Below are 26,934 nucleotides of genomic sequence, written 5' to 3'. Positions count from 1 at the left end.
TTGTGAGCTTCTAAACAGCAGGGACTGCTTTCCTGGCACAGGTGCTTAATAAATATTTTTTTGAATGAATCACTGATTTCTTCTTATTCTCTTCCTTCCTGTTTCCTTTAAGGAATCTTCATCCAATTCCTATACCCAAAGCTTGATTATCCCTCAGAATTCTTCCATGGATCTTCCTCTTCTTGCTCTATAAATTTTGCTGATCTTATTGATCTTATCATTTTTCATGGGTTCAATTTGAAGATAGATTGATATAGATCATCTTTCTGTGTTACTGGTCATTGGTCTTCCCATTGTTTTCATCCTTCCAGTCTCTTGTGTTTGCAATCATTGATTATTCACTTTCTCTCATCTCCTATATTCAGTCTTACCTTCATGTATACCTTCAATTATACCTTCATAAAATCTCCTGAATATGCCCTTTCTTACCTCTGAAATTGCCACCACCCTGGTATAGGCTCCTCAACTCCTCATAGCTGCATTATTGCAATAACTGATGATTGATCTGCCTACCATTAGTATCTTCCTTCAAGTCTCTCATCCATTCAGCTGTTAAAGGTATTTTTCTAAAACACAGGTCCAAACACCTTTCTCCCCTAGTCACTCTACTGGATGTCTATTAGCTGGAGAATAAAATCCTCTGCTGTCAAAGGCCTTCATAACATTTTTCAACTTTACATTCTTCTTATACTTTAGGCATCTCATGAAGTTTTTGATTTAGTGGTACTGATCTCTTTGGCTTTCCTATTGATTCTTCAGTCTTCAAATTCTGCCTTTTCACTGACTATTCTTTATGTATGAATTGCTCTTCATCTTTTCATCTCCTCACAGTTTTCCTGGCTTCTTGTATTTCTCCTTCTAGTGAAAGCCTTTCCCAAACTTTCTTAATTACATACCTTCTCTCAGTTGCTTATTTCAGATTTATCTTAGAGTTTCTTTGTACACAACTAGATGGTGCAATTGATGAGGTCTTCAATGTTAGGTGTAGTTAGCAGAGAAATTGATGGCTGTAACTAGTAAGTGATTAAGAATAGGGCAGTATTTGAAACAAAGGCTCTCCTCTTTCACCCAGCCCAAAAACAAAACAAAACAAAACAAAACAAAACAAAACAAACAAACAAACAAACAAAAAACACTAAATAAATAAACAAAATCTGGAAGGGAAAATGCTCAAGAATTCTGACCAAAGCAAAAATAGTTGCTATTTATATTTAATCAAAATCTGTCAGGACCCAAAGGACCAAATGAAACTTGGCCTGGGACCTATTGATGGCCAATCAATGAGAATTGAATTTGGAATAAAGAAGACCTAAGTTCCTATCCAACCTCAAACACTACCTTTAAAAGCCTGGACAAGTTAAAAGCCTGGAGAAACTCTTTTTTAGTTTCCTTAATTGAAAAAAAAATTAGGTTAATAATAGCACATACCTCCCAGAGTTGTTTTGAAGATCAATTTAGATAAAAGTGTTTAGCAGAGTGCCTGGCACATAGAAAATGATTCCCTCATGCTTATTGTCTCTCTCATTCTTTATCCACATGTAACAAATTTAATCTGCTTCCTTCAGGTCAGGCCTTCAAACACAAATTTAACTGTCTCTAATTTTGTTCTAAGTAAAAAATGCTTAGTTCCTTCAATGGATATTGATATGGCTATGGCATGATCTTAGTTATCTTGGCTATCTTCCTCTGTGGTTGATGCGGGAAAGATTCCAATCTTTGATTCCCAACCCCACTTAGTTAATGTAAATTACCCTTTGATTCACAAATCCTGGTTTGAATTCCAATAGAAGATCTGGACCTGAGAGCAAAAGTCAGAATTTATTAAAATGACGTTAGGTTCAGTGCTTCATGTTAGTAGTATTGAAATAATATATTGTAAAACATCCATCTAAAAATATTCCTAAATTGTATGTTTAAGATTTTCCAAAGATAAGACTTATGAAGAGTCACCAAATAAAAGAAGACAAACTAAAAAAACAGTATTCTCATTGACTATAGTAACAACATAAATGTGAAAAGGGAGGGGGTGGAGGAAAACTAAAAACCTGAAAAGCTTTGAGATTTTAAGGAAAATATAGCACCCTTCCTTCTTTGCATAAATGGGAGACTTTGGGTTTAGATCGTAAGATCTTTTCTTAAGATTTTTTCTTACAATTTTTTTTCTCTTTTTATTTTTTATTTTTTTATTTTTTAATACTGGGAAGCAGTGAATTAAGGCTATATTTGGGAATAAAATTTATATAAATATAAAAGATAGCAATACAAATTTTTCAAAAAGATTTCCTAACAGAAGGGACCTTTATTAAAATTTGGTAGATTGAGATATGTAAGGATACAAAGTTCTGATCTTCAGAGATTCACATCTGTTCATCATCTCTGGGAAGGACAAAAGGTTTTGCTCTTCTATTTTTTTTTAATAGCCTTTTATTTACAGGATATATGCATGGGTAACTTTCCAGCATTAACAATTGCCAAACCTCTTGTTCCAATTTTTCACCTCTTACCCCCCACCCCCTCCCCCAGATGGCAGGATGACCAGTAGATGTTAAGTACATTAAAATCTAAATTAGATACACAATAAGTATACATGACCAAAACGTTATTTTGCTGTACAAAAAGAATCAGACTCTGAAATATTGTACAATTAGCTTGTGAAGGAAATCAAAAATGCAGGTTTTGCTCTTCTAGTAGGAATATTTGACCTCCTGAACCTTTACTTAACTTCTTAGAAGAAGCTAACTGATTAATGAACTTGGAGACATTCTAAGGGATCTGTAAACTGGATAACTTCTATTTGTTGAGGAAGCTTGAGATAAACTAAGTCTCCTTGGTTATCCTGGTTCAATGGATTACTTACCTCTAAACAAACCTCCTCTTTGTGAGGGGACTGTATGGTTTTTTATAAAATTATTAACTAATGTAGATTGAACTTATAACTTGGATTCAGTTTACTTGGGGAATTAAATTATAAAACTGTGAAATTCACCATCATAAAATTCAGGTCAAAATTTAACAAGTCCATGTTACTTCCAGACATTAATTGAGATAATGAGAATCAATTGGATAAGGGGAAGAGGGAGGGGGTTGTCATGATTTCTTATGGCTTGTAACTATATAATCTTTGCTGACTTCTGAAAGGGTAACCTCCTTTTTACTGGACACCCCAGTTTATTGGCTGTCCGGTTCTCATAAGATGCTTGAATAAAGCTTCTATTCTTCACTTTGAGGGATCTCTGAGAAGTCATTTTGAGTTAGATTTGTCATCCTACACAATTGGAAACCTGACAATCAACAGCAAAATAAATTTCATGCTAACAAAGGTGGGTAAAGTATATGAACCTATCTCTTCTTCATGGTGTCCCACCTAATGAATAATTATTCTGCATTTGGTGAGAAAACTAACTTTAATGATTGTCACAAGGCAAAGAGCAAAAATACTAGTGGATGAACATGGAATTAAAGTCTTCATCTTCAAAATAATGAAACTCACTCCTAGCTATTGTTGTTAATGAAATGAAGATAAACATGATGAAACTTTTCTAATTCTCAAAAGTTATGAGTTCAATTTGATCATAGATGAGTGACAGGATAACAAAAATGTTCAAATAAATTCTATAGATTGTTATTTAAAGAGACTTTGTTGTTATTTTTATTAGTCAACATTTAAAAAGTATATCCTATGAGATGAAAAAGTAACACTAACTTATGTCTCAAAAGTTTCTTAGTTTTGTTGTTGCTGTTGTTTTTTGTAATATCTTATAAATAATTTGTCAAGGTCTCATAGTAAGATTGAAGCTTATAGGATAATGGCTTCTTATCTATTCTCTAGTAAATCTTATTTCTACTTCCCAAGTAAGATTTACACACACACACACACACACACACACACGTATATATATATATAAAGGCCCAAAGCCCAACAAAATCAATAAGAATTTTAAAAAAAACTCATGGAAATTATAAAATAAAAAGGAAAAGAAACAATACAATTACATTATTAGAGTGGATTAAGTTGTATTATCCTTCATATTTAATGACACTTGTGTTATTGCTTTTATTTTCCTGCTCAGACTTCCCAACATCATAAGAAATTATGCTTAAATAATTTATTCAGCATCTTTCTCCTTGGAAATCTGAGGTGTTCTACTGAGAACATTTTAATGCAATGAGCTTTTTTTCCACTAACAAAATGCTATTGATAAGAAATAAGCACAGTAAAAATGGTAGAAAAAAAGGAGATCACACAAATAAGAAAGTAAAGTGGTAGAGGAAAAAAAATAGTTAGCAAAAACTAGAATGTTCAATCCAATTACTTTGAAAAGTCATTTCATAGAATAGTTCATTCATTTATTCATCCATTTATTGATCAAACATTTAAAATAACCCTGTGTAAGATTAGAGCTATAAGGGGAGGAAGAAGACAAAATGATCTTTGCTCTAAAAAGCCAAAAATGGGATTTGGAGTTTCATCAGGGTTAAACAAACAAACAAAACCCAAACTTTAAAGCTTAGCACTCTATTAATCAGAATAAAGAATTAATTTTAATTAATAAACTAACACATCAACATTTTTTTTACATGACCAAAACGTTATTTTGCTGTACAAAAAGAATCAGACTCTGAAATATTGTACAATTAGCTTGTGAAGGAAATCAAAAATGCAGGTATGCATAAATATAGGGATTGGGAGTTCAATGTAATGGTTTTTAGTCATCTCCCAGAGTTCTTTTTCTGGGCATAGCTAGTTCAGTTCATTACTGCTCCATTAGAAATGATTTGGTTGATCTCGTTGCTGAGGATGGCCTGGTCCATCAGAACTGGTCATCATATAGTATTGTTGTTGAAGTATATAATGATCTCCTGGTCCTGCTCATTTCACTCAGCATCAGTTCGTGTAAGTCTCTCCAGGCCTTTCTGAAATCATCCTGTTGGTCATTTCTTACAGAACAGTAATATTCCATAATATTCATATACCACAATTTATTCAGCCATTCTCCAACTAATGGACAGCCATTCAGTTTCCAGTTTTTAGCCACTACAAAAAGGGCTGCCACAAACATTCGTGCACATACAGGTCCCTTTCCCTTCTTTATAATCTCTTTGGGATATAATCCCAGTAGTAACACTGCTGGATCAAAGGGTATGCACAGTTTGATAACTTTTTGAGCATAGTTCCAAACTACTCTCCAAAATGGTTGGATTCGTTCACAACTCCACCAACAATGCATCAATGTCCCAGTTTTCCCGCATCCCCTCCAACAATCATCATTATTTTTTCCTGTCATCTTAGCCAATCTGACAGGTGCTAACACATCAACATTTCCCCCCTTGAAGACATTTGGATCCTATTCATCCCTGTTTCTTTTCTACTAATAGCCTCATTAATGTCACTGTAGTAAGTTTATTCATTTTTAATGAACTTTGCTGTATGAAGTCATGTTGGAAGAGAAAAATCAGAGCAAAAGGGGAAGAACATGGGAATGATAAAAAACAGAAAAAAAAAAAGAAATGAACATAGCATGTGTTAATTTACATGCAGTCTCCTTAGATTTTAGATGACAATGGAATTTTCTGTCCAAAGTCTATTGGGATTATTTGGATCACTGAATTACTGAAAGTCAAGCTGTTCATAGTCAGTTGATCATTGCACATTCTTGCTGTTATTGTGTACAATGTATTCCTGATTCTGCTTGTTTCACTCAGCATCAGTTCATGTAAATCTTTCCAGGCCTTTCTATAATCAGCTTGTTCATCATTTTTTATAGAATGGAATATTATCATATTCCATTAACTTCATGTACCACAGCCTGTTCAGCCATTCCCCAATTGATGGGCATTCCAATTCTTTGTTACCACAAAGAGCTGCTACAAACATTTTTGTACATGTGGGTCCTTTTCCTTCCTTTATGGTTTCCTTGGGATACAGACCTAGAAATGGCCCTGTTTGATAGGTCTTTGGCCATAGTTCCAATCTCCAGAATGGTTGGATCATTTCACAATTCCACCAACAATGCATTAGTGTGCCAGTTTTCCCACATCCTCTCCAACATTTATCATTATCTTTTCTTGTCATCTTAGCCATTCTGAGAGGTGTGAGGTGGTACACTGAGCTTGTCTTAATTTGTATTTCTCTAATCAATAGTGATTCAGAGCATTTTTTCATATAACTATAGATGACTAATTTCATCATCTGAAAATTGTTCATATCCTCTGACAATTTATCAATTGGGGAATAACTTGTAGTCTTCTAAATTTTGCATGATTCTTGTTATATATTTTTAAAATGGGAACTTCATCAGAAATACTGGCTGAAAATATTTTTCACCAGCTTTATACTTCCCTTTTAATTTTGTTTCTGTTGGTTTTGTTTCTGCGAAATCTTTTTTAATTTAATATAATCAAAGTTGTCCATTTTGCCTTTCATGTTTCAATGTTTGCTAGTTCTTCTTTGGTCAAAAATTTCTCCCTTCTCCAAAGATATAAAAAGTAAATTATCCCTTGTTCTCCTAATTTGTCTATGGTATCATCCTTTATGCCCAAATCATGTATCCATTTTTACTTTATTTTGGTATGGGATATGAGATGTAAGTCTATGCTGAGTTTCTGATGCATTATTTTCCTTTTTTCCCAGCAATTTTTGTAAATAGTGAGTTTTTATTTCAGAAGCTGGAGTTGGGGAATTTATCAAATAGTAGATTACAGTGTCATGTGTATCTAGTCTATTACAGTGATCTACCAATCTATTTCTTGGCCAAAACCAAATGGTTTTGATGACTACTGCTTTATAATATAGTTTTAATTTTGGTACTGTTAAGTCAAACATCATTTGCATTTTTTTTTCATTAATTCCTTTGATATTCTTGATCTTTTGTTCTTCCAGATAAGTTTTGTTATTATTTTTTCTAGTTCTATAAAATAATATTTTGGCAGTTTGAATGATATGACACTGAACAAGTAGACCAATTTAGACAGAATTGCCATTATTAGCTCAGCAGTATCATGAACAACTGATTTTTTCAGTTGTTTAGATATGATTTTATTTGTGTGAGAAGTGTTTTGTAACTGTGTTCATATAGTTCTTGGGTTTGTCTTGGCAGGAAATCCCCAAGTATTTTATTTTGTCTACAGTAATTTTAAGTGGAATTTCTCTTTCTATCTCTTGCTGATAGGCTAAGGATGTAATTCCTTCTTCAAACTACACAACTTTCTACAGATCATCTAAAATATATCACAAATATCTGGACTGGATACTTTCTTCATCTGTGCTTCTCAAAGATAGCTAGCTTACAACCCATGTGATGCTGAGCAAGTCACTTAATCTGCCTCAGTTTCCTAAACCATCAAATGGATAACAACATAATAATAAAAATATCAACTTACAGTGTTACTGTGAGAATCAATTGCTATAACATTTGTAAATTGCTCAATACAGAATTTGGTACATATATTTAATAAATACTTTTTCTTCCTTAGAGTCTCAAGTAAAATGCCATATGAATGAAGAAGGCATTTATTAAATATTTACCATGTGAAAAGCATTATCCTAAGTTCTAGGAATAAATAGAAAGAGTAAAAAGGTGCATTCTAACAAAGGGAGAGAATACATATAAGACACATAAAGAGAAATATAGTCCATAAAGGAGACCTAAAGATAAAAACCAATGAGAGGAGTTGAGGTGCAAGGGTGAAGGTAAAAGTTCAGTTTTTTGAGCTTTGGATTGGCCTGGATTTATGTAGTGAGGAATACCTGTAGTAGATAAGACAGAAGCTTGTTAATCATAACCAAGGATAGGAGTTTAAGTTCTAGTAGGGGGAGAATGCTAGAGTCTTGGCAATATAGTTAACTGGTAGATAGGGGTACCAAGAAGAGGAGTCCAAAATCCTCAGTCTATTTCTGTGCCCAACCTACTTTATTTCCTACTCCTCCCTAAAACTTCTTTTGACCAAATTGCATGCTTACAATATGGTGGAAGACAGAAGTGATCTAGTAAATGCTTAATGATTGGCTTTCTGAAAATGCGTAATATACTTAAAGTTTAATTCATATTGATAATATTTTCACCATCTCAAACAATCAACAAAACAATAAACCAAGCCCTTATTCTTTACATTTGCTGATTTCCAAAATATAAATGTTTAGATGTTTCAGTAACGTACAACTCTTTGTAACCCCATTTTGATTTTCTTGGCAAAACTACTGTGGTTTGTACAGATGGGGCAAATAGGTTTAAGTAACTTGTCTAGGGTTACACAGGTAGTAATTGGCTAAGGCCAGATTTGAACTCAGGTCTTCCTGACTACAGGCTAGGAACTCTATTATATACATTTTATTTCTTCTGCCTAAATAATTCTAATCTATTGCTATATGTCCCTTAGTTGGAATTAATTCAGCCTATATTGTGTTTTTCACTTAAAACTCCTCTCATATGTACCTTTCATTAATTATTTCTGAGTAGCTTTTCTATCTCTAATAAATAGACAATAAACTTCTTGAGTATGAGGATTATATCTTATTCATCTTTGAAGGTGCTAGTTAAGTGACATTGTGCTAAAACTAAAACATCTTTATTTTAATCAATATTAAGTACTTATCATCTACCAGTTTATGCATGAGCTAATCTAAACAGCTCCTTCCCTCAAGTAGTTAAATTCTATCAGATTTTTAATGTGTACACAGGGAGGCTGAATTGTGTCTTTAATATTCTGAATACTACTGAATTGCTACCCTTTCTACATATGTGTTGGGAATTGAGGTAGACAGTATTTGTGAAACTGTCCAGAAATTTATTATTCAGTCTTGATGTATCATTATACTTGAAAATATTGGTATGTCCTAATCAAAAATCATTCTCTCACAACATGAAGAATTTCTCTAGATGTTTTCATTTTCATTCTTCCTACTAAGTTATTTAAGGTAACTTATCTTTTCTATAATAATGGTGTTCCTCTACTCTAGTGACATTAAATATGTACAGTTTAGCTTGGGACATTTATTTCCAAACAGTTTCAATAAGTCCAGGCTGCTACCAATATAAAACAAGTGAATATAGGCTTGGTGACAGAGAACAAAGAATATCAAGGTAAAGACAGTAACTTGTGTAGACAGAAAGGCTTACACTTATAAGTAATTTCTGATTTCTTAGGAGAGAATTATTAGACCTTTCTGAGTCCTCTTCACTTATTTCAGTTGCCCCATAGGTCTTTCTTTTTCCTTTTTTAATACTAGATTTCAGGGAATTCAATTGACTGCAGTGCCCTATTGCCTAATCAGTCAGTTTAAAAAAAAATAAGGGAAAAATATTTTAAGAGATGTCAGCTCCATAAAAGTCAACAGAGATAAAGAGATTTATTGCTTCTATCCACAATACTGATCTGATTCTATTGGAGTCTGAAATCAAGAAAATCGGATTGTTGTTTGTGTGGGGGTATGAAACAGAGCAGACAAGCACAAGAAAGAGATTTATTTTGCCAGGAAAGGGGAATCATATTTATATGTTGTCACCAGAGCCCTGAGAACTTGATACTTCACTGTGCTATCTGAGTTTCTGGTATTTGCTGTGAATATTTGTATCATTTGCTTTTAAGGGAAAAGTAAATGACATGCCTACAGGAAAAGAGTAAGGGCACTGATGGAGGTAAAGTTAGAAGAACCAGAAGAACAATTAATACAAAAATGATAACATCTCAGAGACAAACAAATATGAAAGACTTAAAAACTCTGATAAATGCAATGGCTTATCACAATTCTAGAAGACTAATAGCAAATATACTGCCCATTAATTGATAGAAATGAAGGACTCAAGGTGCAGAGTTAGACATGTAAATTTTGAGACATGACCGGTATGAAAATTTGTTGTGCTTGACTATGCAGATTTTTTTCCAATGAAAGAAGGAATGTGGAAGGGAAAGAAAATCAATTTTTGTCCATTAAAAAAGAAATTTAAAAAATAAGAAAGAGCTGAAAAATATTTAAATGGCAAGCATTGTTAACTTTTTGTTTGTTTGTTTGTTTTCATTGTTTTTCTTAATAGCTTTTTATTTTCAAAACATATGCATGGATAATTTTTCAACATTGACCCTTGCAAAACTTTCTATTATGTCAAACATGTTAAAAATATATGTTAAATCTAATATATGCATACATATTTATACAATTATTTTGCTGCACAAGAAAAATCAAATCAAAAAGGAAAAAATGAGAAAAAAATTCAAACAACAAACAACAAAAAGTAAAAATTATATGCTGTGGTCCACACTCAGTGCTCACAGTCCTCTCTCTCTGTATGTAGATGGCTCTCTTCATCATAAGATCATTGGAACTGGCCTCAATCATGTATTGTTGGAAAAAGTCACATTCATCAGAATTGATCATCGTGTAATCTTGTTGCTTTGTATAATAATCTCCTAGTTCTGCTCATTTCACTTACATCAGTTCATATAAGTCTCTCCAGGCCTTTCTAAGATCATCCTGCTGATCGTTTCTTATGGAATAATAATATTTCATAACATTATTTAGAAATTTTTCAACTGATGGGCATCCACTCAGTTTCCAGTTTCTTGCCACTATAAAAAGGACTGCCACAAACATTTTTGCACATGTTCATCCCTTTCCCCACTGAATTATCTTGAATGAGTTCAAGTATGGAAGAGAATCTCGGTACTTTCAGAAGATTCAGTTATCTAGAAATTATATATGAACATTCTAGTACATTTTCTTTTATTTTTGCTTATTGTTTTATTTTTTCTTATATAAAGTGTAGTGCATTTAAAGAAAGAGCATTAAATTTAGAGACTGAGGAAAGAAGGAAACAAAGATTTATTCAGTGTCTAACATGTGACAAGCACTGTTCTTAGCACTTTACAAATATTATTTCATTTGAATTTCACAACAATCCTGGGAGGTAAGTTTCTCTATCCTCACCTTCACAGTCCACATTAAACTCTTGACTATCCTTATATGTTCTTCCATACCCACTGAATCAACTGTCTCAAGGTGATAGTTAGAATATACTTTAGTCCCTATTGTTCATTCTAGGGTCTCCCTCTGTCATCACTACTCATATAACTTCTCTTTTGAGGTTCATACTATCCAAATTTGTCACTCCATTTAGATCCTGTTATCTCTTACCATACTCACTCCCAGAACAATGTCTCTCTCAGTGAGATCAGTGCCTCCTACCTTCCTATTATGTATATACTATCTAAATCAGCTATACTAAGTGTATACTATCTATAATTACATAGATACATATTAGAGATATTCTCTAGCTATGCTATTATATCTAAAATATATTACATATATGTATATACACTCCCAGTCACATATGTGTGTATATTCATATATATGACTGCTTTCTCAAATATCACGAACTTCACAGTTCCTCATTCTACTCATCTGCTGTTACCTATCCTTCTTCTTTATTTCAACTATACATAATGATGGGCACATCTTTCCACTAATTGCAGTGTTCTGTAAGAGCCTAAGCCTAACAATTTCATGATATAAACTTAATTTCCTGATTTTAACAAGTTGCTTACTGATTATGAATAATACCCTAGGAAAGACATCTTTATCATTCTGTCCTGCATTCCTTGAGGTACATTTATTTTAGTTTTTATTTTTGTCCCAAATGACTTTTTCTCCTCCCTCCCACCCTCTCTAACCCCATTTTTTCCCTTTCTGTTTCCCATATATGTCTCTCTATCTTTCCTCTGTTTCTTGTGATTCTCACTTTCTCTGCCTTTCTGTCTTTCTTCCTTTCAAAATATTTCTATCTTTTCTCTGTTTCTGTCTCTGTATTTCTCCCTCTATCTTTTTTCCTTTTTGCATTTCTATCTCTCTCTTACAGAGACAGATAAGTCTGTCCTTATCACTGTCTCTCCCTTTGCATCTCTTTATTTCTCTGTGTCTCTTTTTCTTTCTTGCTGTCTCTCTCAGTTTCTATATGTCTGTCTCTTTCACCTGTACATGTGCATATGCACACAAACATATGCACATTTATACTCATTTTTTTCCTTTTCTTAAACCTTTATTATGTTCATCTCCTTTATGTTTATGTGGTACATATGTATTCTCTTTGACTATGGCATGAATGACTCACTCTTTAAAATATATCTGATTTAAGTTTCTGATACAAAAAGCAAATTGGTCATTTTGATGAATGATAGTTTGTATACTCCCTGTGAGTTAAAAACTCGCTAGTATATTCAATGTATATTTTAATTTTATATGCTTAATAAACTTATGCTTCTGTTTTTTTTAAAGAAATTCCTTTGAAAGTGTGAGTTGTGGGTACAATCTGCCAAAATGTATTCTTGCCCAGACTAAAAGATCCTAACTTCATGAGACTCTTGGAATAGGTGTAATAAGAAGTACTTGCCCATGACACAATTTTCACTAACACTCAGAGACTGAAAATGACATTGAAGAATATTCATTTTGACATATTGTAGGACTTTAGATTACAGTGACTTGACTGTTACAGAACATCTAATCATGGTTGGTTTCTCTTTCTTTAATTATAATTTTTTTAAGGTAGATTGTGACTTGTATACTTCCTGGGAGAAAGTTAGTGTCAACTGCTGGGATATTTTTTTTGGTGGTAAATGTTATTCCTCACTATCTTTTTCCTTTTCCTTTTCCTTTTCCTTTTTCTTTTCTTTTACTGATTTCTAAGGCCTTCATGTATTCCTAATGTCATCTCCTTTATCTTCTCCAGTAATGGCCCTATCATCCTTTCCATTCTAATATTTGATTTCTTCCTTTCTGCTGGCTCATTAACTACCATGTATATGTCCAAGTCTCTTTCATCCTTAAAATCTTGCTCTAGGTTCCGGGAATATCTACCAGTTACTGCTGTATGATTTTTCCCCCTTCTCAACTAAATTCAGTGAAAAAGTATTAAATCTTAATTAACTTCTTTCTTTATCTCTGTGTCTTTTAACCTCTAAGGTTCCCTTACATCTATTCTGTTTTAGGTACCGACTTATCAACAAGTAAGTTCATTGAGAGTAAAGAACAATATTTTTTTTTGGTCTTTTTATCTATATCATTTAGTATAATTCCTCATAAGTAGTAGACATTTCATAAGTGCTTCTTTGATTGGGGAAGAGAAGGGAATAAGAATTTATATAGTATCTTCTAAATGACATACACTGTACCAAGCACTTTTTACAAATGTCATCACATCTGATCCAATAGCCCTCTGAGGCAGGGGTTACTATTATCTCCACTTTAGAATTGAAGAATCTGAGGCTAAGTGACTTGCTCCAGAACATAATCTAGTAAATGTCTGAGGTTCGATTTGAACTTAGCTCTTTTTGATTCCTAGACATACTATCACAGGTTGCTTTTGATAAATTGTATAGTTAATTGAAGGGTAATGCTAATGAAAAGATGATATCCCTAAAAGTTTAACTTGGATCCTTTGTTGCAGGAATATGGCATCTCAAACTTAACATGTTCAATACTGAATTTTCTCCTCCTCAGTATCTGCTCCTCCTCCTAAATTCTCTTTTTCTGTTGAAAGCTTCATTATTTTCTGAATCATCCAGGATAAATCCTAAATCCTAATTGTCTTCTCCTCCTTTTCCATATCTTATTTCTAATTCGTGATACTTTTGCCATCAAAATATTTATCATCCTCAATGTTTGTTTTTAAATTCCAATATAACCATAATCATTCCTGTTCTAATTACCACCTGCTTTAACTATTTTAGTCATCTTGCACCTGTTTTTCCTGACTTTGATCCTTTCTTTGATCCTTTTGATCAATTCATTCTTTATTTTGGTTCCTTTGGAATACACTAATCTTCAGTAATGTCACTCCTCTGCTCAAAACACTTTTGATCTCCATCATTGTCTAAATGAATGAAGTTAACTCTTTTTTTTAAAATAAAGCTTCTATTTTCAAAACACATCAAAGTTACATCCTTGCAGAATCTTGAGTTCTAATTTTTTTTTTCTTTCTCACTTCCCTCCACCCCTTCCCATAGGCAACAAGCAATCAAATATATATGTTAAACATGTGTAATTCTTCAATACATATTTCCTCAGTTATCATGCTCCACAAGAAAAATCAGATCCAAAAGAGAAAAAATAAGAAAGAAAACAAAAAGAAAGCAAAGAACAATAACAAAAAAGTGAAAATACTATGTTGTGATCCATACTCAGTCCTCACAGTCTTCTCTTTGTGTGTAGATAGCTCTCAATCGGAAGACCATAGGATTGAAAAGGGCCATGTCCATTAGAATTTATCATTGTATAATCTTCTTGTTACTGTGCAGAAGGTTCTCTTGGTCATACTTATTTATTTTCATTATAGCAAATTTATTTATTTTTAATATACATTGCTTTAGGAATCATGTTGGGAGAGAAAAATCAAAGCAAAAGGGAAAATCATGGGAGAGATTAAAAAAAAAACAGAAAAAAGAAATGAACATTAGCACGTGTTGTTTTACATCCAAGTCTCCTTAGTTCTTTTTCTTGATGCTGATGACATTTTCTATCCAAAGTCTATTGGGATTGCTTTGCATCACTGAACCATTAAGAAGAATTAAGTCTTTTCTAGTTGATCATAATTAGGAACATATACTTGTTATTGTGTATAATGTATTCCTGGTTCTGCTTATTTCACTCAGCATTATTTCATGTAAATCTTTCCAGGCCTATGTAAAATCATCTTGTTCATCATTTTTTATAGAACAATAATATTCCATTACTTTCATATACTACAACTTACTCAGCCATTTTCCAATTGATGGACATCCATTCATGTTCCAATTCTTTGCTACCACAAATGAGTTGCTACAAATATTTTTTGCACATTTAGGTTCTCTTCCTTCCTTTATGATTTCCTTGGGATACAGACCCAGTGATGGCATAGCTGGGTCAAAAGAAATGTACAGTTTGATAGCCTTTTGGGCATAGTTGCAAATTGTTCTCCAAAATGGTTGGATCATTTCACAGCTCCACCAATAATGCATTAAGATCCCAGTTTTCCCACATTCCCTCCAACTATCAATATCTTTTACTGTCATCTTAGTTAATCTCAGAGGTATGAGTAGATATCTCAGAGTTGTTTTAATGTGCATTTCTCTAATCAATAGTGATTTTGAGCTCTTTTTCATATAACAATAGATGGCTTTAGGTTCATCATCAGAAAGTAGTCTGTTCATATCCTTTGACCATTTAACAATAGAGAATGACTTATATTCTTATAAATTTGACACTGTTATTTATGTGTTTTAGAAATGAGACCTTTGTCAGAAATACTCTGTAAAGATTTTTCCCCCAGCTTTGTACTTCCTTTTTAATCTTGCTTCTGTTAGTTTTGTTTGTGAAAAAACTTTTTAATTTAATGTACTCAAAGTTGTCCATTTTGCCTTTCATATATTCTCTAGTTCTTCTTTAGTCATAAATCATCCCCCTTCTCCAAAGATCTAATGGATAAATTATCCATTGCTCTTCTAATTTGTTTATCGTATCAGCCCAAATCATGTATCCATTTTGACCTTATTTTGATATGAGGTTTCAGTTGTTTTGATCTGACTTTATTTGGGTGAGAAAAGTTTTATAATTGTGTTCATATAGTTCTTGGGTTTGTCTTGGCAGGTAGACCACCAAGTGTTTTAGTTTGTCTACAATAATTTTAAACAGAATTTCTCTTTATATCTCTTGCTGATAGGTTTTGTCAGTAATATATAGAAATGCTTATTATTTATAGCTTGCAACTTTGCTAAAGCTGTGAATTGTTCCAGTAGGTTTTTGGATGATTTTCTAGGATTCTCTAAGTATATCATCATATTGTCTGCAAAAAGTGATAGATTTATTTCTTCATTGCCTATTCTAATTCCTTTAATTTCTTTTTAATTTCTTCTTGCTAAAGTCAACATTTCTAGTACAATGTTGAATAATAGTAGTGATAAGCAGCATTCTTGTTTCACCACTAATTTTTTGGGAATGCATCCAGTTTCTCTCCATTACAAATAATTCTTGCTGTTGGTTTTAGATAGATATTGTTTATTATTTTTAAAAAAGCTCCCTTTATCCCTATATTCTTTAGTGTTTTTAATAGGAATGGGAGATATATTTTGTCAAAAGCTTTTTCTGCACCTTTGGAGATTATCATGTGATTTCTGCTGGTTTTGTTATTGATGTGGTCAATTAGGGTAACAGTTTCCCTGATAGTGAACTAGTCCTGCAATCCTGGCATAAATCCTATTTGGTGATTGTACATTATCCTGCTGATAAGTTGCTATAATCTCTTTGCTAATATTTTATTTAAAATTTTTGCATTTATGAGGGAAATTGATCTGTAATTTTCTTTGTGTTTTGGCTCTTCCTGGTTTGGGTATTAGTGCCATATTTGTGCCATAAAAGGATTTTGTCAGTACTTACCTATTTTTCCAAATAGTTTACAGATTATTGGAATTAATTATTCTTTAAATGTTATGCTGAAGATTTTACTTCAGAGTTCATTAAGGATTTGTTTAATTTCTTTTTCTAAAATGGGATTATTGTCTTTGGAGGGGATAGCTTTGCCTGCTCTTTTCAGGAAATAGCCTGGTTTCCTAGACTTTGCCTTTTGATCTGGGACAAGAAGCTTTGACTTGTTCCTCTACTGAGTCATGAGTAAAGATGTTAGTTGATGGTTTGTTGTGACTAAAATCTTCTCATTTGGTTTTTGAGTGATACTGGGAGAGCTCGACTTCCTGACTTTACTCCACCATCTTGGCTCCATTCTCAGAAGTCTCTGAGTTCTAATCATAAAGCCTAAGTCTTTATTCTGGCATCAGTGTCCTTGACAATTTCTCTCTTAATTTAAACACACCACTCTCCTTAATGCACTCTTTCTTCCAGAAAGAATGGACTATTCTCACCCCCTCTATTCTTACACTTTCCATTCCAATTTTTCCCCATATTCCCCCATAGATTCACATCTTTAAGCTGTTAATTTTCTCCCTTCTTTTAAGATCTAATCCAAGAACCCCTCATGAAACTGGAAACTGAGTGCATGCCCATCAATTGGAGAATGGTTGAATAAATTATGGTATATGAATATTATGGAATATTATTGTTCAGTTAGAAATGACCAACAGAGATTTCAGAAAGGCCTGAAGAAACTTACACGAACTGATGCTGAGTGAAATGAGCAGGGCCAGGAGATCATTATATACTTCAACAACAATACTATATGACGATCAATTCTGATGGACCTGACCATCTTCATCATGAGATGAACCAAATCAGTTCCAATGGAGCAGTAATGAACTGAACCAGCGAAAGAACTCTGGGAGATGACTAAGAACCATTACATTGAATTCCCAATCCCTATATTTTTACCTGCCTGCATTATTTTTTTTTACTTCCTTCACAGTCTAATTGTACAATATTTCAGAGTCCAATTCTTTTTATACAGCAAAATAACAGTTTGGACATGTATACATATTTTGTATTTAACTTATGCTTTAATATATTTAACACATATTGGTCATCCTGCTATCTAGGGGAGAGTGTGGGGGAAAGGAGGGGAAAAATTGGAACAAAAAGGTTTGGCATTTGTCAATGCTGTAAAATTACCCATGCATATATAACTTGTAAATAAAAAGATATAATTAAAAAAAAAAGAACCCCTCATGAATGGAATATTTCCTCTTTCCCTTGGTTAAAAATGACCTTGCCCTTTCTATAGGACAACTCCTTTACACTTCTCAAATTGTTAATATTGTTGTACAGTCATTTTATTGTTTATTTTTGTTCAGTTGTTTCAGTCATGTCTGACTCTTCATTACCTCATTTCTTGGCAAAGATATTGGGATAGTTTGCCATTTCCTTCCCCAGCTCATTTTAAGATGAGGAAACTGATCCAAAAAGGACTAAATGATTTCTCTGGTAACATAGCTAGTGTAAAAGGCCAGATTTGAACTCAGAAAAAGAAGTCTTCCTGATTCCAAATCCAGTACTCTGTCCACTGCAGTACCTAGAAGCCCTTTTTCTTCTTCTTCTCCTTTTTTATACCATTTTTTTGCTATTGTTGTTAAAATTTGTTCTCAAATTTTGCCTTGTTTTAAATGTTTGTATATATTTGTAACTCTCTTTCCCAATTAGAATTGGAATTAAAGAAATGCTTTATTTCTTTTTTTAAAAATTCTCAGTCAAAAGGGACTTTGCACATAATAGACATCTAATAAATGTATGCCAACTTGAATTGTGGTAAGGACCAAAATGGAAGTATGAGTAAGAAAATTACAAAGAACTCTATGGCATCAAATATGCAAAGGGATTATTTTTTAAACTTAATTTAGGGACTGTGATATTTATGATTCTGGAATATTTGAGTTATGCATCATTACTTCAAACACCTACCTTAGATTCTAAAACATAACAGTGGCCCAGCATAGTTAACTGACAGTCAATAAAACTGATGTAATTACCCCAACAGCAAACTGGCATTAGAAAACTGTCATCTAATCACATCCATCATTTAGTTATTAATGCCTGATTGATACCAAAATCTTAGTTGATTCTCAAGGAATATCTTTTGTTCCATCTTTTTTCTACTGCTCTGACTCCAGGTAGCTCCAGGAAAATCAGTGATTCATTGTGGCCCTACACCTGCTTAAGGAAAGATCATGTCATACTTCCTTCATTATATGCCTAATACCTACTCTTATCAATCATTACAGTGGAAGTGAAAAGAGACATACATTGTAGGTGTAAAGGACAGTCTGTTCAAAGGCATAAAGGAAAAAGATGGAATGATTCATGTAAGAAGCAAAAAGAAGGCCACTTCGACTAGACTAAAGCATGTATGAAAAAGAATAATATATAATAAAGCTGAAAAGTTAGGCTGGAGTGAGGTTATGAGAGGCTGTAAATGCCCTAGAGAGAAACTTGTATTTGATTTTAAAGATAATTTATTGAACAGGAAAGTGATATGCTTAGAACTATGCTTTAGATATATCACTTTGACAGTTATGTGGCTGAACATATTTGCTTATTATTTTCAGTCTGAGTAGTATCTAAAAATTGTCAGGGTTCTGATAAAGTGGACAGGTCTGTAGTGATAGAGACATTTGTGGACTGAATCTAGGCTCAGAAAACAAGCCTTCATGGAAATTGTCAGGAAAATACTATTAAATTTTCTTTTTTAGTGACTATGCTAAACACATAGTAAATAAGCAATAAATGTTTGTTCAATTCATTCATTCATGATTGAACACCTACTATATGCAAGTAGAATGATAGATATTGTATGAATTGATGAATGAGAGGATGAATCAATTCAGAGATTGAATGTTTTTCTAAATTTTTTCAAGATAAGGAAATCTAATAAGCATTCATTCTTCATTCAGGGTAAATAATGATGTTTAAGTCAGCTTATATTAGCTGGAATCAGCTTATATTGACTTATAAGAGACAATTTCAGCATGGGTATTTATACCTGTGAAAATGGCCCACAGACCTCTCAGATATTATTTGCCTATGAAAATATTCATTTTTTTCATAACGTTTATGTGTGTGTGGGTGTGTGTGTGTGTGTATGTGAGTGAGTGTGTGTGTGTGTGTTTCTGTGTGTGTGTGTGAGGCTGGAGCTTCTTAAAATCTTTCAACCAAAACAACATATCACAACAAACTGAATGCAGAAGTAGGTATGAGAATCTAGTCATCTTCTATGGAACCAGATATTAAAGAGATTTATAAAAATAGGTAAAATAATGCCATTCTTCTTACTGTTTTTGTTATGAAAAAATTCATTATTTTCAGAAAAATAAGTTACTATGTTAATAAGTTTGCTATTTTTTTAAATTTTATTTTAACTTTGATGTTTATTATTCTTAAATGAATGAAATTATTTTAAGAATGTATCGTTTTAATTTCTTGAGTGGTAAAAATTCATAGATATAATCAGAGTTGTTCTGGAGCAAGCCCTAATCAATTTAATAAAGTGGGCAATACAAATTAAACTAAAAAAAGTATGTGTGCATACTTTTTCACCTGTGAAGAGTATAGTTTTTAAATGTTTGCCATCCCTCTGCTGTCTTGCTCTATCAATATTACTTGAGTTCACTAGAGGTCTAGTGAAAAGATCAGAAAATCAAGACATCACTAGAGGGAAGACAGTGTCTGTAGGCTCACAACAATAGCAATGATAATACTTGCATTTATGGCATTTTAGAGTTCACAAAATGTTTTATATTCTTTATCTCATTTGAGTTTATACTACTCTGGAATTTAACCTACATAAACAAAAGCTCTTTAAAGACCTCATTAATTTTAAGAATGTAGACGGGTCCTAAGACCAAAAAGTTTGAGAATTCCAGTTCCAGTCTGACATCTCAGAGAGTAGATGATAAATCTGTGACTTAGAGCCACTTAGTAAATCATTTAGTAAATCTTCCATATATATCCCTTCTTCTGTTCAGTGTTAACAAGTGCTAAAGAGAGAAGAAAACAGTTTAAAAAAACTAGTTATCACCTTAAACATATGTGACAGTATAGGCAATATGCCATATCCACAATTCTCCCCCCTCTGCATGCAGAATGGATTGTTACTACTCCTGGCCTATGGCAATAGAGAATATATTGGTATAAAAGTTAATAAGTACTTGAAAAACAGTGAATTCTAAATGAGCATACTATGAAACATTAAACACTATTAAATATTGTCATTGCCTAGCCTGGTATCTGCCCAGAGTAAGCATTTATAAATGTTCCCTGACTTAATTTAAATTGCTATAACCCATTGTGCTAGGCACAATGGCGGCTAGGTGGCACTGTAGTTAGACTGATCTTAGACACAAGCTGTGTGACCCTTGGCAAGCTTTTTTTAACCCTGTTTCCCTCAGTTTCCTCATCTATAAAATGAATTGGAGAATGAATGTCTAACCACTTTAAGTATCTTTGTCAAGAAATTGCCAAAAGGGGTCTTAGTTATGCTTAAAAACAATTGAACAAATAACAATATTTGCTATGACTTTGGAAGGAAATGCTTTCAGGGGTATATATATATATATATATATATATATATATAATGTGTACTAAAGCCCCTTGCCCAAAATATCTCCCTGCTCTGAATTGCCAACATATTTGAGATTCCCACTTTTGGTGTCAGTCTTTGAAGTTGAGACAAAAGCATGACTTCATCAACATTAAAATGCAAATATTTTGCCTTAATAAGGATAAAAGATGATAATGCCTGAGTGTATCAGCTTCCTAGAATTAGAAAGCTCCAGAGTTGGAAGGGCTCTCAGGGGCCATTTGCTCCACTCTCATTTCACAATCTTCCACATAATGACAGTTGCTGCTCTGAGTACTGCTATAGGCAGTGAGACAGGATTGTCATTACCCTGACCTTTTCCTGGATCAGGCCACTCCTTCCCTATAGCATAAATTCCTCCCTAGCCACTTCTCTGACATCTCCTCTCTGTAGAGCAGTTTTCCTTTCAAATCTGGAGAAGATGGGAAAAATATGTCTGATGCCCAACTACATTAGGCCAAATAGTTTGTGAGCCCTCAGCTACCACTTCTGCCTAGAGAAGTCTCAATAAAAGTGTACTCACTGCCCTGGGAAATTACAAGATTGAGTTAATAAATTTTCTTCCTAGCTCAAGCCTCCAGACATTGTACTTTTGCAAAACACCAGAGTTTTAAATCTATCTGATTCCCCTCTTAAGAGTTCTTCAATTGCCCCTCCTAATGTATTTCAATAATAATACAAAAATTAGTAATGCAAGTAGTTTAGACCCAAAGAGGAAAGCAAACTTTTAATAAACAAAGATGAGACTTTCACTCATCTATGAGGCTCATCCTTTTGGAAAAGAGAGAAGTAAAAAGAGAGAAAGTATTTAACGAGCCGTGGTGAGGGGCAAATGAAAAATCATTGAATTCATCAACAACCCTAAGTATAGTAATCCTCAAAGAGTGCTGACAACGCTAGTATTCCTCTTTGGCACAGCAGCAGCACCTCTAGAGCTTCCCTTCTGCAGTTTGAGTCTCTTGCCTCTACACTTCTCCCTCTGTCACATATTGGCTCTTTGTGACTTCTTGGCTTCCCTCTTCCCTCAAGTTCAAAGGATGGGAGAGGCCAGACCCTTTCCATCTTCTGGTGTCAAAGTTAGAGCAAAACTCTCTGAAGATCAAAAAAAGAAAAAGGCTGGGAAATTTCTGGCAGGAATCTCTAGCACCTTTAAGCTAGAGATCTGTTTGACAGATCAGAAGGATCTATGGCCAAGGCAGAAACATATTCCTTCCCAGAGTAAGAAATTTTTGAGTTCTTTGTAAAATCAGTCAATATGCTTGCGATTTGAAAATATATAAAACAAGAATCAGAATTAAAATAAGAACTTAACAGAATAAGTATAATCAAACCAGTATTTCAGGTAATCATTTCAGGGAACATTCACAGCAAATATAAATCAAAATATTTGCAATAGCTATAGCACAGTGTAAAGCATTACTTTACTACTTCAGTTACTAGAGGCTTAAATTACATGTAAGATGTTTTACACACACATAACAGCAGTACATACATACCCATACAATTCAAGCAAATAAATATAACAGCAATGTAATAATATTAGCAGGTCCATAAAATAATCAGACACATATAATGCTATCAATATGATATAAGGTATCAAATCAACTAATAGTAAAAATTATTTTTACTCCTGTAGTGCAAAGTAGCATAACAGCACACAAGCAGATAAACAACCCAGAAACATACAGACAACAAATAGTAGTTAATACGTGCATTAATCAGTTAATCTGCAAGCATTTCTTAAACATCTACCACAATATATGACCAAATACAAAGAATTAAATAATCACTATACTTAAGGAGTTTACATTTCAACAGGGGGAGAGAAGTCTGGGACAAATACAAAGAGGAAAAAAAAAGTGAAGTATTTGTATCCTGTGGTCAATTAGGAAAGACTTCATGTATGAAACAATGCTTGGGCTATGTTTTGGAAACAAAAACACAAAAAAGGAGTTCTTTGAAGTGAAGATGAAGAAGAAATATTTTCCAGTTACCTGGGATGGCTAGTACCAAGGGGAGAGAAAGGAAATGAAGTGCTGTGTGTGAGGAACAGAGAGGTTAATCTGTCTGAATTGCCAAGTGGATGAAGGGGAGTAATAGACAATAAGGATGAAAAGATATATTGGGAACATTTTATGAAGGGCTTTAAAAGCTAAACAGGAGAGTTTATATTTTATCCTAGAGGAATTGGGGAATCATTGAAGCTTATTGATTAGGAGAATGACATAGGTCTGTACTCACAGACATTTTTGTGGCAGTATGCAGGATGGTTTGGAATAGCAGAGGGAAGCAGGGAGAAAAATTAGGAGGCTACTGCTATAATGTGGTCAAAAAGGCCTAAAAAAGGCAGTGGCTGTGTAGAGAGAAGGAATTCAATGGGATAGATAATGTAGAAACAGAAGTTACAAGATTTGGCCTTCAAATGAATGTGTCAGATGAGGGATAATGAAGAGTTGAGGATAAAGCTAAGGTTGAAATCCTAGGATAATTGATCACTGTAGGTCTAGACTTATTGTTGCCAGCCCAAACCAATATCTTTTTAAGTGGAGTGCTTTAATGGTCTCTACTTTGATCAGAATGGATCCTAGCAGGAAATCTATACACAGAGAAATACTTTTCCCAGAACATTTAAGCAACCATGGAAGCTTTTTGCTTATGAGATGCCCACATATAACTTAAGAAGTGGCCAGTCACCACCAAAATATGACATGTTCTTTATTCCTCCTTGAAGATAAAATACAATGAATAAAATTTTCAAAAGTCTGTTAGGATGCATATTCTCCAAATATGCAATTAGAATTGGCTACACTTTTCTCCTAAATAGTGATCACAAGTCTTGTGCTTTTTGGTGGCATACTATTGTCAAGCTATTTAGTTAAAAAAAAAAAATTCTACCACATTGCCATTTACTTGAGTGCTATATATAACTTTCACTCTTTCCTTAGCTATCACCAGGTATTGAGGTCACTGAGCTATGATATCAACATACATATCAATATGCTTAATTCAGTTCTCTAATATTGCTAGACATCTCTAGTAATCAATATCTAATTTTACTTCTCAGAATGTTAGTTTATGGACTGTTGTTAATGTAGATCTATAATTTTTCTTCATACATACATGTATATATGTTTTTGAATGTCTAAACCAAGAACTCTAGAGATCATATTAGATGAATCTTATTGTTACTCATCTCTTTACTGGAAAATTGAACTACTTTTAAGTGTCCTCTCCCAGGATTGCTCCCAATCTCCTCAAGTTGGCACTTGTAGGCAGGTGAAAAGACTTAAAGTGGGCATCTTCTTAAGCCAACAATGGAAAAAGTTTATCAAATCTTACATTTCTCCATATTTTTCAAAGGGCTTCATAGATTTAATGCAAGTTTGGACTTTCCTATCTTCTACTTCTGGTTCTCTTTAATTATTTAAGCATGGGTAATGTCCCCTGGTAGTTCAGCTAGTGAAACATAGTTCTTAATGAATTTGTAATGATCTGCTAAATCATAGGAATATCCTTAGATCTCTAAAGTTCTTTGGACATGCCAAATCAGGAGTTCTTTCATCTTCTCTTTACTCTGGTATTTCTCAAATGAATTTTCCTCCTCCTAGCCAACAATTTTATCATTTACTTTTCATATTTTTCTTATGTCTCCCTCAGAACAACAAAGTCATGAGGGTGCACCAACACTATCAGACAACTCTGTCTCCAACCACTTTCTTCATCAGTTTCTAAAAACTGTCAAGTGTCCCTGAGATGCCTCTAATTATACATTTGAACTTCAAATTCAGTTGAACAAAGGAAAGCATAAATTCTACCATAAGAACCCAGGAGCATTTATTTGCTAATACTAACACCTAGAATCACCAATTGTCTAAACAGGTAATCAAATGGAATAAGGCATCTTAAACTTCCAGTTTTGTTCCTTTATTTAAAATAATCTACACACATTTTTACATTTCCATTCTTCCTTTGTTATCCTATATATCCATATATAAAATAAATATAATGCAAGTAGAAGGATATTGATGTTGAGAATGAGAGTAGGAAAAAAAACACACAAAAACAAGCCATATTTTGGAATAATTTTCAAATTGATCGTTATCATTTTTCCTCATAATTAACCATAAGCTAAAAGTTGTAGCTTTGGCTCATGAGACGTGCCAGCAACTGAATTTGCTTGCTTGGTGAGGTTTTTTAAAAAAGGAAAGAAAGAAAAGAGAAAAGCCTACAAATTTTGAACAAGATTATTACTATTCTAATTACACAGCTGAAATTTAGAAGCCTTGCAGATATGTGACCCTTGGGATAGTGAGAAAGGAGTTTGAAATAAATAAAGTTCAGAATTGTGGTGGCCAAAAAAGTATCTTTTGGCAGAAAAAAATAAGCAGTTTTTTCCCTTCAAAGAAACTATTTATGTGACACTTGCTATGGACATTTCTTTGCTCCAAGACACACATTAATTGACTATCCTGGTTCTCAGACTTACTGGAGAACTGCCATGTGCTTCTTAAAAATATTTTAAGAAAGCACAATGTAATTATAAACATGATTGCGTTGATAAAACTAATATCTGTGTGGCTATCTATAGCCTAAATCAATAAAGACCATTGTCCCCACTTGAAATTTATTACATTCCAGGCATATGCACTCTCACCTCTCCTCCAACTCCTAAATCTAGTCTATACTTACTATCAAATCACAATACTCATGTCAAATTCATGATTTTTTAATCTACAGGACACAATAGATACTATGGACCAAATACTATGTACATATAGTGTAATGAAAGAATACCTAATAAGCATCTACAAGCACAACCAATTTGTCCATTTTGACTGAAGCCACTGATTAGTTCAGTAAAAAAAGTAGACGATTTAGTCTTAAATTGATTTGACAAATGAATTCAGTCAAAACAGTCGAACTAAGAAAACAGAAACCTAGTCTTCTCCCTTCTGGCTTCTTGGAGAACAGGTATTGGAACTTCCATAATATAGATTGACCTCTGCTAGAGGACAATATATTTCATTTTTAGAAATGAAAAAAAAAACCCCACTAACTTCAATAGTTACATGCAATCATATGTACAGGAAAAGGACACAGTAAATAGCATCATACAGAGATTTTTTTTTCCTCCTGACTAAGGGCATGCCTGCAAGTCCAACACCATATTTTCTAATCATTGAAATGCAAAGGATCCAGAAGAGACATTGCCTCTAGCAACAATATAATTGGCTATATACATACAGCATAAACACAAATTTACTAGAAAGTGGACACAGGAATACCGAAATGGAAAACATGTATGAGTCTTCTCCCATGAATATAAGAGCAGGGAGCCTTTCTAGAGCCCCAAACAATCATGCCTATTTGCTTTCTGAATTGTCCAATCTACAATAAAAGAGAATGAGGCAGGGCTCTGAGATGATGACACTTTATTAAAAGCTCATCATCCCCTCTAGGAAAGTGGAACTAAGATCTTCCTTCAATCTGAGATGTCCCCTTCTTCCTGGGTGTTATTTTATAAGGTTTGATACCAGATTTGATACCTGAGCATTCTAAAGAAGCTAGATAAAAATACGGAGTCCCATTGGTTGACTGATATATCTTCCTTTGCAAGCCAAAAAATGATGCATCAGCTAGAAGCTGTGTCTGCAGGGGGTCTCAAATTGGGTGAAGCGTTGAATATCTCTGCTGACTAAATGGTCTTAATAAGGTTATCTGCTCATGTTGGACAAGAGACAATAGTTTGGAGGTACAAAAATAAGTTGGGGAATTTTCCATGTAATTGAGTCATATTTATGATATTAGGATTGGTCACCATAACAAGAAAAACAAGAATGAAGGGCCTCTAGTTAGTTTCCTATGATTAAGCCAACAATATGCAGTTCACAGT

The sequence above is a fragment of the Sarcophilus harrisii genome, chromosome 3 (genome assembly GCF_902635505.1).
Source record: "Sarcophilus harrisii chromosome 3, mSarHar1.11, whole genome shotgun sequence".
Taxonomy (NCBI): Eukaryota; Metazoa; Chordata; class Mammalia; order Dasyuromorphia; family Dasyuridae; genus Sarcophilus; species Sarcophilus harrisii.
The sequence above is the reverse complement of the archived record's forward strand: the minus strand, read 5'-3'. Positions refer to the sequence as shown.